This window comes from Xenopus laevis, chromosome 5L (assembly GCF_017654675.1).
Source record: "Xenopus laevis strain J_2021 chromosome 5L, Xenopus_laevis_v10.1, whole genome shotgun sequence".
Lineage (NCBI taxonomy): Eukaryota > Metazoa > Chordata > Amphibia > Anura > Pipidae > Xenopus > Xenopus laevis.
Genome location: NC_054379.1, coordinates 4434 through 22878, shown reverse-complemented (window position 1 = coordinate 22878; position 18445 = coordinate 4434). Strand labels below are relative to the sequence as shown.

The 18445-nt window shown below is 45.9% G+C and overlaps 1 long non-coding RNA gene across 1 annotated transcript; it reads left to right on the top strand.

Annotated features, from left to right (window-relative positions):
* Positions 1–1391: 1391 nt before the first annotated feature.
* Positions 1392–9938, top strand: LOC108705770. The gene is made up of 4 exons (XR_005961158.1): positions 1392–1938; positions 8212–8344; positions 8438–8617; positions 8923–9938. It is a non-coding gene; the product is annotated as an uncharacterized LOC108705770 (long non-coding RNA).
* Positions 9939–18445: the final 8507 nt, after the last annotated feature.

Genomic DNA, 18445 nt, shown 5'->3' with positions numbered 1-18445 from the left:
CCCTGGCATTTCCCTAATGTACTAATTGCAAGCAGGCCTGGACTGGGAGTCAAAATAGGCCCTGCCATTCTAAGTACACAGAGGCCCAAACAGCCCCCTACCAGCCCACAATATGGTAACTTTCTATTGAATCATACAGCAGCCCCTCCGGCATTTGCCAGAACCAACAGATTGCCAGTCCAGGCCTGATTGCAAGTCCTGGCCTGTTCACTATTTGCTCTTTGAGTCCTACACCCATTCAGGCCCAGACTGGCAATCTGTGGGTTCTGGCAAATGCCAAAGGGTCTGCTGTAAGATGCCATAGACACTATTTATTGGGCCGGTGGGGGGCTGTTTGGTCCTCTGTGCAGTTTAAATGCCAGGGCTTGTTTTGACTCACAGTCCAGACCTGTACCCATTTGTTTCTCTGTTCTGTGTACTTGCTTAGCTCTGCCTGGCTATTGTACACATACACTGTTGCTCCCTATTGCAATTGCGTTTGTATATTTCTGGCTTTTCTGTTCCATACCTGTCATTTATGATACCTTCTGTGTTCTGTATACCCAACTTTCTTTCTGTTTTGTGTCATGCTGCACCCTGTCTAGATTCTTTACTGTTTATACATTCAATTCACAATATTCTCTCTGTTCTATGTATTCGTATTCCAATCGATGTAACATACACTGTGCATATGTAGACACCGAATTCAGAAAGCTGTGTCTCTGTCTCTGTATCCTCATACCTGGTCTTTCACTATCAATCCAAAACTGAAATACACAGTAGGCCCTGACATTTGAACTACACAGAATCCCAAACAGTCCCCCATAGACCTAATAAAATAGTGAATGTCTGACTTCCAACAACCACCCTGGCAATTTCCAGAATATACAGACTGTCCATGTAGGCCTATTAACTATTCATTCTTTGCTTCATGTAAAATATATTATCTGTGTTCTCTGTTTGTCTATGAAATGTTCTGCCCCAGGGTCAAAACAGAGGGGGAGGATATGTGACAGGGTTAGGGTTAAACACTACTGTCTTCCAGGAAAGTAAATGGAAAAGAGTACATTTAGGTTTTGTAGAGGGATACTCGGCCCAGGTAGGGTTAATATTCCCTCTCAGCCAGGTAATAAAGTGGCAGCTGAGGGAGGATCTACCTGGCAATGTAAAAGGACTGTGTGAGCACAGTTTAGGGCTCTCCAAACACCTCCTAGAGTGGAGGGAAGTGTGGTGTTGTGAGAGACACTGCCTGGCAGAAGGAGCTTTGCTGCCAGCAAGAGAGCTACAGAGGTTGGAGGGGAAGCCAGCAGGGCTGAGTGTGAAGCCCAAATGCTCTGAAGTTCCAGAGGGTGAGTGTTTCCCTTGATGGTGAGCAACCAGAGGGGGGGGACCCTGAATGTTTTGCAGTGTATTTGCTGAACTGCACCCTGCATGTTCTACAGTGAAGGTGTTGAACTGTAACCTGAACATTTTTCTGTTGCATTTTTGTTGGGAATGCATAGTGCTTTAAGACCAGTAACATCATTTTTCATAATTTAAAAAAACTAATGTATATACATAACTTACCTACAATATGCTGATCTTTCCTGCTGTAAGGGTAAGAGGTTGGAGAAATCTCAAACTGGCACTGTCCCATGGTGTCCAAGGGGTCTCTGCCATCTTCTTCCTTGTTCTTCTTCATCTTCTGTACGTGCGCGCTGCTGTGGCTCTCTTCCGGGACCAACTTCCTGTTTTGTGACATCACTTCCGGAAGTGACGTCACATAGCAACCGAGTTTTCAGATGGCGTCGGTAGTGCGGCTTCATTTCCCGGCTGCATCTCCAAGGGAGCGGATGCTTATTTTGGCTGCTCTCTCTTCACTGCTGACAGGAACAGGCTGCTGACAGGAACAGGCTGCTGACAGGAATGCTGAATCTTCACACAGGACAGGATCACTGCTTCACTTTTGGGTCACCTGAGGTCTGTTATTTTGGTCCTGATCTGAGGTCTGTTATTTTGGTCCTGATATGAGGTCTGCCTGGTCTAGGGTCTGGTTTTATTATTGGTACATATAGCAGGGGGGATACCTGGTCAGGGGTCTGATTTTATTATTGGTACATATAGCAGGGGGGATACCTGGTCTGGGGTCTGATTTTAATATTGGTACATATAGAAGGGGTATACCTGGTCTGGGGTCTGGTTTTATTATTGGTACATAAAGCAGGGGGGATACATGGTCTGGGGTCTGATTTTATTATTGGTACATAAAGCAGGGGGGTCGCCTAACTGGGGTCTGATCTTATTATTGGTACATATAGCAGGGGGGATACCTGGTCTGGGGTCTGATTTTATTATTAGTACATATAGCAGGGGGGATACCAGGTCTGGGGTCTGATTTTAATATTGGTACATATAGAAGGGGTATACCTGGTCTGGGGTCTGGTTTTATTATTGGTACATAAAGCAGGGGGGATACATGGTCTGGGGTCTGATTTTATTATTGGTACATATAGCAGGGGGGCCACCTGGTCTGGGGTCTGGTTTCATTATTGGAACATATAGCAGGCGGGATACTAATAGCTGTATAGAGTGGGGGGCACATGGTTCCTGCAGTAGCTGGGGGGGGCTCTGTGGTCTGATATTACTATTATTAGTGCATACATGGGGGCCACAGGCATTGTATTGCAGACATCCTATTAGTGTATGTGGTGAGATGCCACATGTCTGGGCCCTCTAATCTTCTCATTGTCTGGATTCTTCTGATCCAATAGTATATGTCACAGTTGTCTACAGGTCTTGGGCCCTCTAATCCTCTCATTGTCTGGGTTCTGATGATATTGTCATTGCCTTTAGCTATTGCTAATTTGGGCCATGGTCTGGGGTCTACTTACTATTATTTACTAATAGCTTTATAGAGCTGAGTCCACAGGGTTTGGGGGTCTGCTTTTTATTATTGGTACATAAAGCAGGGGGCCACCTGGTCTGGGGTCTGGATTTATTATTGCTGCAATAAAGCAGGGGGGATACCTGGTCTGGGGTCTGGTTTTATTATTGGTACATAAAGCAGGGGAGGCACCTGGTCTGGGGTCTGAGTTTTTTTTTTTGCTGCAATATAGCAGGGGGGCTGCCTGGTCTCGGGTCTGGTTTTATTATTGGTACATATAACAGGGGGGATACCTATAGCTGTATAGAGTGGGGGGCACATGGTTACTGCAGTAGCTGGGGGGGGCTCTGTGGTCTGATATTACTATTATTATTGCATACATTGGGGCCACATGCATTGTATTGCAGACATCCTATTAGTGTATGTGGTGAGATGCCACATGTCTGGGCCCTCTAATCTTCTCATTGTCTGGATTCTTCTGATCCAATAGTATATGTCACAGTTGTCTACAGGTCTGGGGCCCTCTAATCCTCTCATTGTCTGGGTTCTGATGATATTGTCATTGCCTTTAGCTATTGCTAATTTGGGCCATGGTCTGGGGTCTACTTACTATTATTTACTAATAGCTTTATAGATCTGAGTCCACAGGGTTTGGGGGTCTGCTTTTTATTATTGGTACATAAAGCAGGGGGGCCACCTGGTCTGGGGTCTGGATTTATTATTGCTGCAATAAAGCAGGGGTGATACCTGGTCTGGGGTCTGGTTTTATTATTGGGACATATAGCAGGGGGGATACCTATAGCTGTATAGAGTGGGGGGTACATGGTTACTGCAGTAGATAGGGGAGGCTCTGTGGTCTGATATTACTATTATTAGTGCATACTTTGGGGCCACATGCATTGTATTGCAGACATCCTATTAGTGTATGTGGTGAGATGCCATATGTCTGGGTCCTCTAATCCTCTCTTTGTCTCTATTCTTCTGATACAATAGTATATGTCACAGGTGTCTACAGGTCTGGGGCCCTCTAATCCTCTCATTGTCTGGGTTCTGATGATATTGTCATTGCCTTTAGCTATTGCTTATTTGGGCCATGGTCTGGGGTCTACTTACTATTGTTTACTAATAGCTTTATAGAGCTGAGGCCACAGGGTTTGGGGGTCTGCTTTTTATTATTGGTACATAAAGCAGGGGGATACCTGGTCTGGGGTCTGATTTTATTATTGCTGCAATAAAGCAGGGGGGATACCTGGTCTGGGGTCTGGTTTTATTATTGGTACATAAAGCAGGGGGGTCGCCTGGTCTGGGGTCTGATTTTATTATTGGTACATAAAGCAGGGGGCCCCCTAGTCTGGGGTTTGGTTTTATTATTGGTACATATAGCAGGGGGGATACCTGGTCTGGGGTCTGATTTTATTAGTGCTTCAATAAAGCAGGGGGGATACCAGCTCTGGGGTCTGATTTGTTTATTGGTACATAGCAGGGGGGCGCCTGGTCTGGGGACTGGTTTTATTATTGGTACATATAGCAGGGGGGCCGCCTGGTCTGGGGTCTGGTTTTATTATTGCTGCAATACAGCAGGGGGGGCGCCTGGTCTGGGGTCTGGTTTTATTATTGGTAAATATAGCAGGGGGGATACTAATAGCTGTATAGAGTGGGGGGCACATGGTTACTGCAGTAGATGGGGGGGGCTCTATGGTCTGATATTACTATTATTAGTGCATACATTGGGGCCACATGCATTGTATTGCAGACATCCTATTAGTGTATGTGGTGAGATGCCACATGTCTGGGCCCTCTAATCTTCTCATTGTCTGGATTCTTCTGATCCAATAGTATATGTCACAGGTGTCTACAGGTCTGGGGCCCTCTAATCCTCTCAATGTCTGGGTTGTGATGATATTGTCATTGTCTTTAGCTATTGCTAATTTGGGCCATGGTCTTGGGTCTACTTACTATTATTTACTAATAGCTTTATAGAGCTGAGGCCACAGGTTTATGGGGTCTGCTTTTTATTATTGGTACATAAAGCAGGGGGGATACCTGGTCTGGGGTCTGATTATATTATTGGTACATATAGCAGGGGGGCCACCTGGTCTGGGGTCTGGATTTATTATTGCTGCAATAAAGCCGGGGGGATACCTGTTCTGGGGTCTGGTTTTATTATTGGTACATAAAGCAGGGGGGCCATCTGGTCTGGGGTCTGATTTTATTATTGCTGCAATAAAGCAGGGGGGCTGCCTGGTCTCGGGTCTGGTTTTATTATTGGTACATATAGCAGGGGGGATACCAATACCTTCATAGAGTGGGGGGCACATGGTTACTGCAGTAGATCGGGGGGGCTCTGAGGTCTGATATTACTATTATTAGTGCATACATTGGGGCCACATGCATTGTATTGCAGACATCCTATTAGTGTATGTGGTGAGATGCCACATGTCTGGGCCCTCTAATCTTCTCATTGTCTGGATTCTTCTGATCCAATAGTATATGTCACAGGTGTCTACAGGTCTGGGGCCCTGTAATCCTCTCATTGTCTGGGTTCTGATGATATTGTCATTGCCTTTAGCTATTGCTAATTTGGGCCATGGTCTGGGGTCTACTTACTATTATTTACTAATAGCTTTATAGAGCTGATTCCACAGGGTTTGGGGGTCTGCTTTTTATTATTGGTACATATAGCAGGGGGGATACCTGGTCTGGGGTCTGATTTTATTATTGGTACATATAGCAGGGGGGATACCTGGTCTGGGGTCTGGTTTTATTATTGGTAAATATAGCAGGGGGGATACCTGGTCTGGGGTCTGGTTTTATTTTTGGTACATATAGCAGAGGGGATACCTGGTCTGGGGTCTGATTTTATTATTGGTACATATAGCAGGGGGGATACCTGGTCTGGGGTCTGATTTTATTATTGCTGCAATAAAGCAGGGGGGATACCTGGTCTGGGGTCTGGTTTTATTAATGGTACATATAGCAGGGGGGCCACCTGGTCTGGGGACTGGTTTTATTATTGGTACATATAGCAGGGGGAAACTAATAGCTGTATAGAGTGGGGGCACATGGTTACTGCAGTAGATAGGGGGGGCTCTGAGGTCTGATATTACTATTATTAGTGCATACATTGGGGCCACATGCATTGTATTGCAGACATCCTATTAGTGTATGTGGTGAGATGCCACATGTCTGGGCCCTCTAATCCTCTCATTGTCTGGATTCTTCTGATACAATAGTATATGTCACAGGTGTCTACAGGTCTGGGGCCCTCTAATCCTCTCATTGTCTGGGTTCTGCTGATCCAATAGTATATGTCACAGGTGTCTACAGGTCTGGGTTCTGATGATATTGTTATTGCCTTTAGCTATTGCTTATTTGGGCCATGGTCTGGGGTCTATTTACTATCATTTACTAATAGCTTTATAGAGTTGAGGCCACTGGGTTTGGGGGTCTGCTCTTTATTATTGGTACATAAAGCAGGGGGGATACCTGGTCTGGGGTCTGATTTTAATATTGGTACATATAGCAGGGGGCTGCCTATTCTGGGGTCTGGATTTATTATTGCTGCAATAAAGCAGGGGGGATACCTGGTCTTGGGTCTGGTTTTATTTTTGGTACATAAAGCAGGGGGGTCGCCTAACTGGGGTCTGATCTTATTATTGGTACATAAAGCAGGGGGGGCCCTAGTCTGGGGTTTGGTTTTATTATTGGTACATATAGCAGGGGGGGATACCTGGTCTGGGGTCTGATTTTATTATTGCTTCAATAAAACAGGGGGGATACCTGTTCTGGGGTCTGATTTTATTATTGGTACATAGCAGGGGGGCCGCCTGGTCTGGGGTCTGGTTTTATTATTGGTACATATAGCAGGGGGCCGCCTGGTCTGGGGTCTGGTTTCATTATTGCTGCAATACAGCAGGGAGGCTGCCTGGTCTCGGGTCTGGTTTTATTATTGGTACATATAACAGGGGGGATACTAATAGCTGTATAGAGTGGGGGGCACATGGTTACTGCAGTAGATAGGGGGGTCTCTGTGGTCTGATATTGCTATTATTAGTGCATACATTGGGGCCACATGTATTGTATTGCAGACATCCTATTAGTGTATGTGGTGAGATGCCACATGTCTGGGCCTTCTAATCCTCTCATTGTCTGGGTTCTGATGATATTGTCTTTGCCTTTAGCTATTGCTAATTTGGGCCATGGTCTGGGGTCTACTTACTATTATTTACTAATAGCTTTATAGAGCTGAGGCCACAGGGTTATAGGGTCTGATTTTATTATTGGTACATATAGCAGGGAGGCCGCCTGGTCTGGGTTCTGGATTTATTATTGCTGCAATAAAGCAGGGGGGATACCTGGTCTGGTGTCTGTTTTTATTATTGGTACATATAGCAGGGGGATACCTGGTCTGGGGTCTGATTTTATTATTGCTTCAATAAAGCAGGGGTGATACCTGGTCTGGGGTCTGATTTTATTATTGGTACATAAAGCAGGGGGGATACCTTGTCTGGGGTCTGGTTTTATTAATGGTACATATAGCAGGGGGGCCACCTGGTCTGGTGTCTGATTTTATTATTGGTACATATAGCAGGGGGGCTGCCTGGTCTCAGGTCTGGTTTTATTATTGGTACATATAGCAGGGGGGATACCAACAGCTGTATAGAGGGGGGGCACATGGTTACTGCAGTAGATAGAGGGGGCACTGTGGTCTGATATTACTATTATTAGTGCATACATTGGGGCCACATGCATTGTATTGCAGACATACTATTAGTGTATGTGGTGAGATGCCACATGTGTGGGCCCTCTAATCCTCTCATTGTCTGGATTCTTCTGATCCAATAGTATATGTCCCAGGTTTCTACAGGTCTGGGTCCCTCTAATCCTCTCATTGTCTGGGTTCTGATGATGTTGTCATTGCCTTTAGCTATTGCTAATTTGGGCCATGGTCTTGGGTCTACTTACTATTATTTACTAATAGCTTTATAGAGCTGAGGCCACAGGGTTATGGGGTCTGCTTTTTATTATTGGTACATAAAGCAGGAGGGGTACCTGGTCTGGGGTCTGATTTTATTATTGGTACATAAAGCAGGGGGGCCACCTGGTCTGGGGTCTGTATTTATTATTGCTGCAATAAAGCAGGGGGGATACCTGGTCTGGGGTTTGTTTTTATTATTGGTACATAAAGCAGGGGGGCCACCTGGTCTGGTTTTATTATTGGTACATATAGCAGGGGGATACCTTATCTGGGGTCTGGTTTTATTATTGGTACATATAGCAGGGGGGATACCTGGTCTGGGGTCTGTTTGTTCTTTACACATTTTATAAATGAAACATTTTATAAATAATTTTCTATGTTGTGCTTATAGGGATTGGATACTTCATCTGGATCGCTCCACCTAGATCGCTTTGCTTGGATCGTCTTCACAGATCGAATCTGTTGCATCTTCCTGACTTCAACTTGGATCGCTTCACTTCTACTATTATTGGATACATTGGGAGGTGGGGCACCTGGTCTATAACTGATAACTGTTCTTCACACAATTTGTGGTATATATATCAATACAATTTTCTAAATAAGTTTCTGCATTGCAGCTCACAGGGATTTGATCGCTTCTTCTGGAATGCTTCACTTGGATCTCTTCTTCTGGAACACTTCACTTGGATCACGTTACTTGGATCATCTTCACAGATCGAATCGGTTGCATCTTCCTGGTTTCCAGAGTTCCTTTGACATTCAACTCTGCATCAATTTCGGGTCCCCACTGATCTGAGGTCTGTTATTATGGTACCATTTTTGTGAATAGGCATTCATTCGAATTGATGTATTTCATCCGGTTTGGGGTCAGCCGCTAATATTATAGAATACAATGGGGGGTCTGCTATAACTAAGGGCATCACTTACTAATAATATATTATATTGTTCTATACACATTTTACTTGTGTTTTTTTGGGGGGGCATGGTACGGGTCTTTTATAACTATATGTGCCTTACTTACTGATAAATGTTTTTGTTTACACATTTTGTGTTATATATGTCAATAACCTTTTCTGAATACATTTCTATATTGCACTCCTAGGGAGTGGATTGCTTCTTCTGGATCACTTTGTCTGGATTGCTTCTTCTGGAACACTTCACTTGGATAGTGTTACTTGGATCATCTTCGCAGATCGAATCGGTTGCATCTTTCCAGGTTTTCTTTGACAGTCAACTGGACTTCACTGATCTGAGGTCTGTTATTTTGGTACTACTTGTGTGATGGGCATTTCTTCGAATTGATGTATTTCATCAGGTCTGGGGTCAGTCACTACTATTATAGTATTCACTGGGGGGTGGGGGGCCTGCTATAACTAAAGGCATCACTTACAAATAATAAATTATATTGTTCTTTACATATTTTGTGGTAAATATATCAATAAAATATTATAAAAGACACAATGAACTGCATTTTACTAGTGTGTTTTTTGGGGGAAGGGCTGCTACTACTTACATTCTTTGGAGGGGGTGGAACATAGTCTGGGATCTGTTATTACTGTAATGGGGCCAAAGGTCTGGGGTCTGCTACAATTATTATTATTTCATACATGGGTGGGACACATGGTCTGGGGTCTGCTATAACAATAAGTGCATCACTGAAAAATATTACTGATAAATGTTATTGTTCTTTACACATTTCCTGTCAAATATACAGTATAAATAAAATGTTATAAATAGACACAATGAACTGTGTTTTACTAGTGTTTTATTATCAAAACAATGGTGAAGGGAGGAGTCAAGGCAGAGATTATCGGGGTCACTTCCACATGGTGCAAGTGTGTGGGTACACCGTTGTAGGTGTATACTATAACAATGCTGATTTTGGGTACATGCTTACATATTTTTTTTTCTTAGTAGAAATCATGCCCAGCTGCATTGTGAGTGGCTGCTCTCACTGCAGTCCTCTAAAGGCATCATAATGCACAACTTTCCAGTATGTCTAATGAAGATTAAAAGGTGGCTTCGTCAGATCGCACTACATACAAATCAACATTTTGGTGAGATTGACGGATTTGCCCAAACGATATTGGATAACAAGAAAGTGAGTTCTTATCGTGTATGCAGTGATCACTTTAGTAACGAAAGCTATTGTAACGATCGCCGCCCGGAGCAGGCCCAGGAGCTCCGGGCGGCGCGTCCATCTTTGCCGGCGTCGCTCCCAAAATGGCGGCGCCCATGGCCGCCACGTGGGTAGCGGCGCCGGGCGATGACGTCAGCGCGCCGACGTCGGCGCGAGAGCGTCAATGACGTCAGAATGGCGCCAAATTTGAATATAAAAACGCCAACTAGACACCAGAATGGCGCCCAAGAATAGGATTACTTTCCTGAAGCATATCCTGGGTTTCCTGTGTGCCTTATTGCCTAATCTTGTTCCTGCCCTTGCATCCTGACCCTTTGCCTGGACTTTGGACTTTGTTTGTATTCTGCCTGCCTGTGAACTCTTGCCTGATCCTGACTATTCTCCGTTTAACCCTTTGGATACCGCGACCTTGTACCCTCAAGAGGGCTTCCTCCTTGATCCAGACAACCTCCCTGGAGGGAGCTCCCGGCTCCCTGACATTATTCTTGGGCCATGGATCCTTCTGAGGAAGCCACACCTCACGTCGGACGAGCGCTCCGCGGACTGGCATCCCGCATGGAGGACTACGAAAACCAGCAGGTTCGCATTGGGCAAGCACTCGATGTCCTGCTAGCTCAAGTGCCTTCTACGCCCTCTGCTGCACCACTTACTGGAGATCCCCCCATGGCGGCAGCCTCTACGAACGCAAGCTACCCGACAGGTGAGCCTCGCATTCCACCTCCCCCTCGCTTCAGTGGGGACCCACAAGCCTGCAGGGGATTTGCCACACAATGCCAAATTCAATTTGAGTTCCAACCCACACAGTTTCCAAGTGAGCGTTCCAAGGTGGGTTATGTGATGTCTCGATTGGAAGGCAAGCCACTGGAGTGGGCAACGTCTCTTTGGGAGAAGAATTCCCCGGTGACTTATGATGTTAAAGACTTTCTCCAAGCTTTTCGCACAGTCTTTGATGCTCCAGGTCGGGTTACGAACGCCCCTGCCCGTCTCTTGCAGCTCCGGCAGGGAAGCCGCAGTGTCAATGAGTACGCTATAGACTTCCGAACACTGATGGCGGAGACTTCCTGGTGTGATGACGCTTACAAGGCTGTATACTACCAAGGCCTATCCATCCGCATCAAAGATGATCTCGTCTCCAGAGAGACTCCTGACACCCTGGAAGGACTGATTACTCTATCTATTAAGGTGGACACCCGTCTCAGAGAGCACCAGGAGGAGAGAGAGCGCAGCAGACGATTTTCTCCCATGTTGGCCCCTCGCTTTCAAAGGCCGATTCTGCAAACACCCGCTGTTCCTGTGACCCATGTGTCGATGTCTCCCTTGGAGGAACCTATGCAAGTAGGAAAGACTCACCTCTCCGAGCAGGAAAGACTCCGAAGACGTATGGCAGGTCTCTGTTTATACTGTGGTGGGCATTCCCATTTTGCCAACGCCTGTCCTGCCAAAGCCAAGAGTTTTGTACCCCGAGGTATGTCTCAGGTTTCTCATGTAGGGGGCATCACTCGAGGGTCTCAGGAGAAGTATCAAGAAAATTCACGCAGACTTCTCCTTCCTTTGCAGATTCACCTGGCAAGTAAGTCCATCTTCGAAAGGGCCTTCCTCGACTCCGGAGCGGATGGCAATTTCATGGATGCCCTTTTTGCCGAACGCATGAAGATTCCCCTGTTTCCATTGTCTTCACCCCTGCGAATTACCGCCATAGATAACAAACCTCTGGAGTTTGAATTCGTCACAAAGTTCACGGCGGAACTATCTGTACAAGTTGGGGCGCTGCATCAAGAAAAACTTTCATTCTTCATCATTCCCTGTCCTTCTACTCCAGTAATATTGGGTCTTCCATGGTTACGTCTGCATAACCCCACCATAGACTGGTCCACTGGGCAGATCTCTCGTTGGAGTCTATTTTGCCTGCAACATTGCCTTCCGCCAAAACCCCTCGAGAAGGTGAATGTCTCCTCTGCGGAATTAAAGACTTTGCCCTCCACTTACAAGGGATTTTCCGATGTGTTTTGTAAAAAGTCTGCAGAGTTCCTTCCCCCACATCGCTCCTACGACTGTCCGGTTGAACTCCTGCCAGGAGCTATGCCCCCCAGAGGGCGCACCTACCCTCTCTCTCCTGCAGAGACTACCGCTATGAAGGAGTACATCCAAGAAAATCTCCAGCGGGGGTTTATCCGCCCTTCTACCTCTCCTGCAGGGGCTGGGTTCTTCTTTGTGGAGAAGAAGGACGGAGGCCTTCGGCCTTGTATAGACTATCGGGGCCTGAATAAGATCACCGTGAAAAACAGGTACCCTCTGCCCCTGATTGCCGAGCTCTTTGACCAGCTGAAAGGGGCAAAGATTTTCTCCAAGTTGGATCTCCGGGGGGCCTACAACCTCATTCGCATCCGGGAGGGTGACGAATGGAAGACGGCATTCAACACTCGGGATGGGCATTATGAATATCTCGTTATGCCCTTCGGTCTATGCAATGCCCCTGCCGTCTTCCAGGAGTTTGTTGATGATGTGTTCCGAGATCTCCTAGGAAGGTTCGTAGTCGTATACTTGGACGACATCCTGATCTTCTCCAAGGACCTTGAAAGTCATCGCTCCCAGGTGAAGGAGGTACTCTCTCGTCTGAGGAAGAACTCTCTCTTCGCCAAGTTGGAGAAGTGTGTCTTCGAGGTATCCAAGATCCCCTTCCTAGGGTACATTATCTCTCCTGAGGGAATTGAGATGGACCCCGTGAAAGTGTCGGCCATCCAGGAGTGGCCTCTCCCACTGAGTACCAAGGCAATCCAAAGATTCATCGGATTTGCTAATTATTATCGACAGTTTATCCGGGGGTTCTCTTCCCGCATTGCACCTATCCTGGCCCTCATCCGGAAAGGGGGTAAACCCAGCTTGTGGCCCCCATCTGCCATTGAAGCTTTTCAGTCCTTGAAAGAGGCCTTTACATCCGCTTCTGTCCTCCGACACCCCAATCCTGAACTACCCTTCTGCATCGAAGTTGATGCTTCTGAAGTCGGAGCCGGAGCCATCCTGTCTCAGAGACATCCCGCCGATGGGAAGTTGCACCCCTGTGCTTATTTCTCCAAGAAGTTCTCGTCCGCAGAGCAGAACTACGATGTTGGGAACCGAGAACTCTTAGCTGTTAAACTTGCTCTTGAAGAGTGGCGTCACCTCTTGGAGGGTTCTTTGATTCCTGTTCAGATTTATACCGATCATAAGAATCTCGAGTTCATCCAGTCCCTCAAGAGGCTAAACCCCAGACAGGCAAGGTGGGCTCTCTTCTTCTCCCGATTTAATTTTATCTTGACTTATCGCCCAGGCTCCAAGAATCGGAAGGCCGATGCCTTGTCTCGTAGCTTCACGCCGGTGGACCGCTCTCCTGAGAGACAAGAGCCAATCATCCCTCCAGTCAAGATTATTGCCTCCCTGTATCCACAGTTTGCCGACCAAATCCTGGCTGGTCAGTCTTCTGCTCCTTCAGATACTCCCATTGGGATGGCATTTGTTCATCCTGAGCTGCGTCTGCCTATCCTGCAACAGACCCATTGCTCCAGGCAGGCCGGACACCCTGGCCCAGCTAAAACTCTTGAACTCTTACGACGCCTGGTCTGGTGGCCTGATATCCGCAAAGATGTGAAGGACTTTGTTGCTGCTTGTAATGTTTGTGCCACATCTAAGTCAAGTCACTCCCGCCCCAGTGGGTTACTACAGCCCTTGCCGGTTCCTTCCCGTCCCTGGACCCACCTGTCCATGGACTTCATTGTCGAACTTCCTCCCTCCTGTGGGAACACTGTGATTTGGGTTGTCATTGATCGCTTCTCCAAAATGGCCCATTTCATCCCTCTGAAGAAGTTACCCTCTGCGGTGGAGTTGTCCCAGCTATTTATCCAGTACATCTTCCGCCTGCATGGTTTCCCGGTGGAGATCGTCTCCGATAGAGGCACCCAGTTTACTGCCAAGTTCTGGCGTTCCTCATGCAAAGACCTGGGAATTGTTCTTCAGTTTTCATCTGCATACCACCCGCAGACGAATGGGGCAGCTGAACGTGTCAACCAAGCCCTGGAGCAGTTCCTGAGGAACCACGTATCCCTCTGCCAGGATGACTGGTCTGATCTCCTCCCATGGGCGGAATTCGCTCATAATAATGCTTCTCATTCCTCTACAGGAAGGTCTCCGTTCATGTGTATGGTCAGCATCCTCAAGCTTTTCCCCAAGACTTTGTGCTATCTGACGTCCCGGCTGCTGACGATTCCGCAGCCCATATGTCTGCTATTTGGGCTGCTACCAAGTTGAACCTAGAGAAGAGCGCTCTTGTTCATAAGACTTTCGCGGATCGTCGTCGAAGATCCTCTCCTCTCTACAAGGTGGGTGATAATGTCTGGCTCTCTTCCAGGAATATCCGGTTGAAGATACCATCTCCCAAGTTGGGTCCAAAATTCGTAGGACCATTTCCCATCTTGGAGATAATCAACCCTGTGGCTGTCAGACTCCAGCTTCCACCAGAGATGAGAATTCCCAACGTGTTCCACGTGTCTCTGGTGAAACCCGCCATCACCAACCGGTTCTCTGGCGGTCAGTCTCCTCCTCCTGCCATCTCAGTGGAGGGTCAACTCGAGTACGAGGTGGAGAAAATCCTGGACTCCAGAATCTCCAGAGGGTCCCTTCAGTACCTCATTCAGTGGAAGGGCTTTGGTCCTGAAGAATGCTCATGGGAAGGACACCGTGATGTTCACGCTCCTCGTCTGGTGAGGGAGTTCCATTCCAAGTTTCCCCAGAAGCCGAGTCCTGGTGGTCCAGAGGCCCCCCGTGAGGGGGGGGGTACTGTAACGATCGCCGCCCGGAGCAGGCCCAGGAGCTCCGGGCGGCGCGTCCATCTTTGCCGGCGTCGCTCCCAAAATGGCGGCGCCCATGGCCGCCACGTGGGTAGCGGCGCCGGGCGATGACGTCAGCGCGCCGACGTCGGCGCGAGAGCGTCAATGACGTCAGAATGGCGCCAAATTTGAATATAAAAACGCCAACTAGACACCAGAATGGCGCCCAAGAATAGGATTACTTTCCTGAAGCATATCCTGGGTTTCCTGTGTGCCTTATTGCCTAATCTTGTTCCTGCCCTTGCATCCTGACCCTTTGCCTGGACTTTGGACTTTGTTTGTATTCTGCCTGCCTGTGAACTCTTGCCTGATCCTGACTATTCTCCGTTTAACCCTTTGGATACCGCGACCTTGTACCCTCAAGAGTGCTTCCTCCTTGATCCAGACAACCTCCCTGGAGGGAGCTCCTGGCTCCCTGACAGCTATAAAGTGATAGGCAAGAGAAGATCACTAAAAGCTGATGCCGTACCAAGCATTTTCATAATATCAAGTAACAAGATGCACCAAAAGAATAACTCCTCTTCAGTTTGCGATCAACCCTCACTTTCAGCCATGCACTCTTCTTCAGTTTGTGATCAACCCTCACTAACAGCCATGCACTCTTCTTCAGTTTGTGAACAACCGTTACTAACCACCACACAAGTTAAAATGGTTGATGCCAGCACAGGCACCGAAGCGCATCTTTTCCAAATGGATAAAGCTGTACAATGGCCAGAATATGAGTTCAACACAGAAGGAGAGGAGTGGAAGGTTGAACATGATGATATCTATGACACATGTCCAAGAATACTACAATCAACCCCAATGAAAAGGTTTAGAAATTCACAGCCATTAGTGAATGTTGGCTCCTTGCATGACACTGCAATGTCACCAAACCTTCACAGCTCTGTACATGAAGATCTAAGTTGTACAGTAACATCAAAGTGCTCCACAGCTTCTGACCCAGAATATGTTCCAGACACAGATGAGTGTAATGAATTTTCAGTAACTGATACATTGACTGTTATTGAAGAAGATGAGCAGAGCTTTGTGAAAGAACGGAAATTTATTGTTTTTGAGTCTTGTCTTGATTCTTTCATAAGAAAGATATCCAGCAGTGTTGTGTGCAACAATCAAGATATTTGCAATGCTCCGTTCATAGAAATTAAAAAACTTTCACAAGGCACATTTGTTTCAGTGTCAGTCATTTGCCTGAATGGACACACTTACACATTGTGGAAAAGTCAACCTTGCATCGGAAGAATTGCAGTTGAAAATGTTTTAAGTTCAGCTGCAATATTATACAGTGGCTGCAATTTTTATAACGTCAGAGAAATGTTTGATTTATTGGAGCTTGGATTCATATCCCATAATACATACTACAGATACCAGCATGAGTTACTTTTTCCAGTTATTGATGTACACTGGCAGCAAGAACAAAGAAGACTACATGACACATTCAGTGGCATAGAGTTGTGCCTTGCTGGTGATGGACAATGTGACAGCCCTGGTTACAGTGCCAAGTATTGTGTGTACAGTTTTATGGAAGTGGACACAAAGAGAATAGTGGACTTCGAGGTTGTTCAGGTAACAGAAGCCAAGACTTCTCCAGCTATGGAAAAACTTGCATTCACAAGGTACTTGAACAGGTTATTGGCTCAATCATATAAAGTTACTGCAATAGCAACAGACCATCATTCAGGAATTATAAAAATAATGCGTGACAAGTACAAAGGCAAAGGCATTGCACATGAGTTTGATATGTGGCACTATGCCAAGAGTTTAAAGAAATGCTTGGTTGCTGCAAGCAGAAAGAGAAACTGTTCTGCCATATCTGAATGGATCCCAGCAATAACAAACCATCTGTGGTGGTCCTCCAGCAAATGTGATGGTGACTTATGTATGATGCGCGAAAGATGGCAATCGGTTGTTCTGCACATAACAGATCAGCATGAATAGGATCATGGAAGAAAGTACCATGCATGCACACATAAAGAATACACAGATGAGGAGTGAAGTCTGCGACCATGGATGAAAAAGACTCTCAAGCCTATTTATCCCTGGCTGAAGTAGTCCTGTCAAAGAAATGACAAAGGACCTTGAGCACATGACAAAATTTTGCCACACTGCATTGGAAGTATATAACAGCTTCTCCCTAAAGTACCGGTCTAAAAGAGTCCATTTTACAATGGTTGGAATGGAAGCTTACAGCTCTAGCCCATAATGCAAATGTGCATAGACCGCAAGCTCGTGTCCGATTGCCCAGTGAGGGAGGGGACCCTGTTGGCTCACTTTGACATAGACTTGTGTTTCCCAAATTCAAAATGAAATAGGTTGCTTAAGCATTATATGAGCCCACAACCAATGCACATGTATTTCCAATGTTGGTGGATGTACTGGAGGGCAAATTGACCTATAGTTGGGATCCCAGAAACAGCACTATGCCGGACAACATTGCAACAGAAGAGAGACCAGATAAAAGTTTGAATGTTCAGCATCATTTGTCAAGATTTCAAAACTGATGCATGTAGACATGGTAATAACATCTGACAAAGTGCATGTTATAGTGAATGTAACAGTACTTGTGAATTGTAATTGTTGCTAAGCGATGTTTGTAATGTGTTCCAGTGTACTTTATGAAACCTGTCTTGTAACGATATAAGCACCCCCTGTTGTAAAAAAAACTGTATTATAAAATGTAGACCTCTGACCCTGTATATGCCAGCTGTATGCACTAATAAAATTAGCAGACCCTGTAGCCCAAAGCACTTTGCAGTAGCAGCTGTCCCCCCAAGGCTCTGCACACTTATAGTAACAGCTGACCCCACACAACGCTCTGTGTACTTAGTAACAGCTGACCCCCCACAACGCTCTGTGTACTTAGTAACAGCTGACCCCCCACAATGCTCTGTGTACTTAGTAACAGCTGACCCCCCAATGCTCTGTGTACTTATAGTAACAGCTGACCCCCCCAATGCTCTGTGTACTTATAGTAACAGCTGACCCCCCCAACCTCTGCCGCTAATGGTAAATGAACAGTACTTGTGAATTGTAATTGTTGCTAAGCGATGTTTGTAATGTGTTCCAGTGTACTTTATGAAACCTGTCTTGTAATGATCTAAGTACCCCCTGTTGTAAAAAAACTGTATGATAAAATGTAGACCCATATGTTCCCAACTGCATTTTAGGAAACTTGTGTTACAAATACTTGTGTGTATCTATGTCCACTGTATCATGTTGTTTGATTAAAAGAAGAACAAATAACTAATTTTTGTACATTTTTTTATTGAAAAAAATCATAAAGAATAATAAATATAAACAAATTCAAACATCAATGAAAAATAAAAAATCACAAAAGACATCAGTCCAAAGCCATATCAAAAGCATTATAGTCAAATGCCTGTAGAAATCCTCTGTACCGGCCTTTGGGGTCTGGATAAGAGCTGCAGACCTTTTGAATGACACAGGCTGTAATAGCCACCTGTTTCTTTGGCCTTAAGTAGCCATAAATCCAGGCGATGAATGACCGATAGGAAGTCTGTCATAATTTTCTGTAGAGGAAAGAGAGGATTAGTGATCTGTACAAAAATGTTGCTCTCCACTATTCATCAAACACTAAGGGGATAGATTGTGTGACATTATTTTAT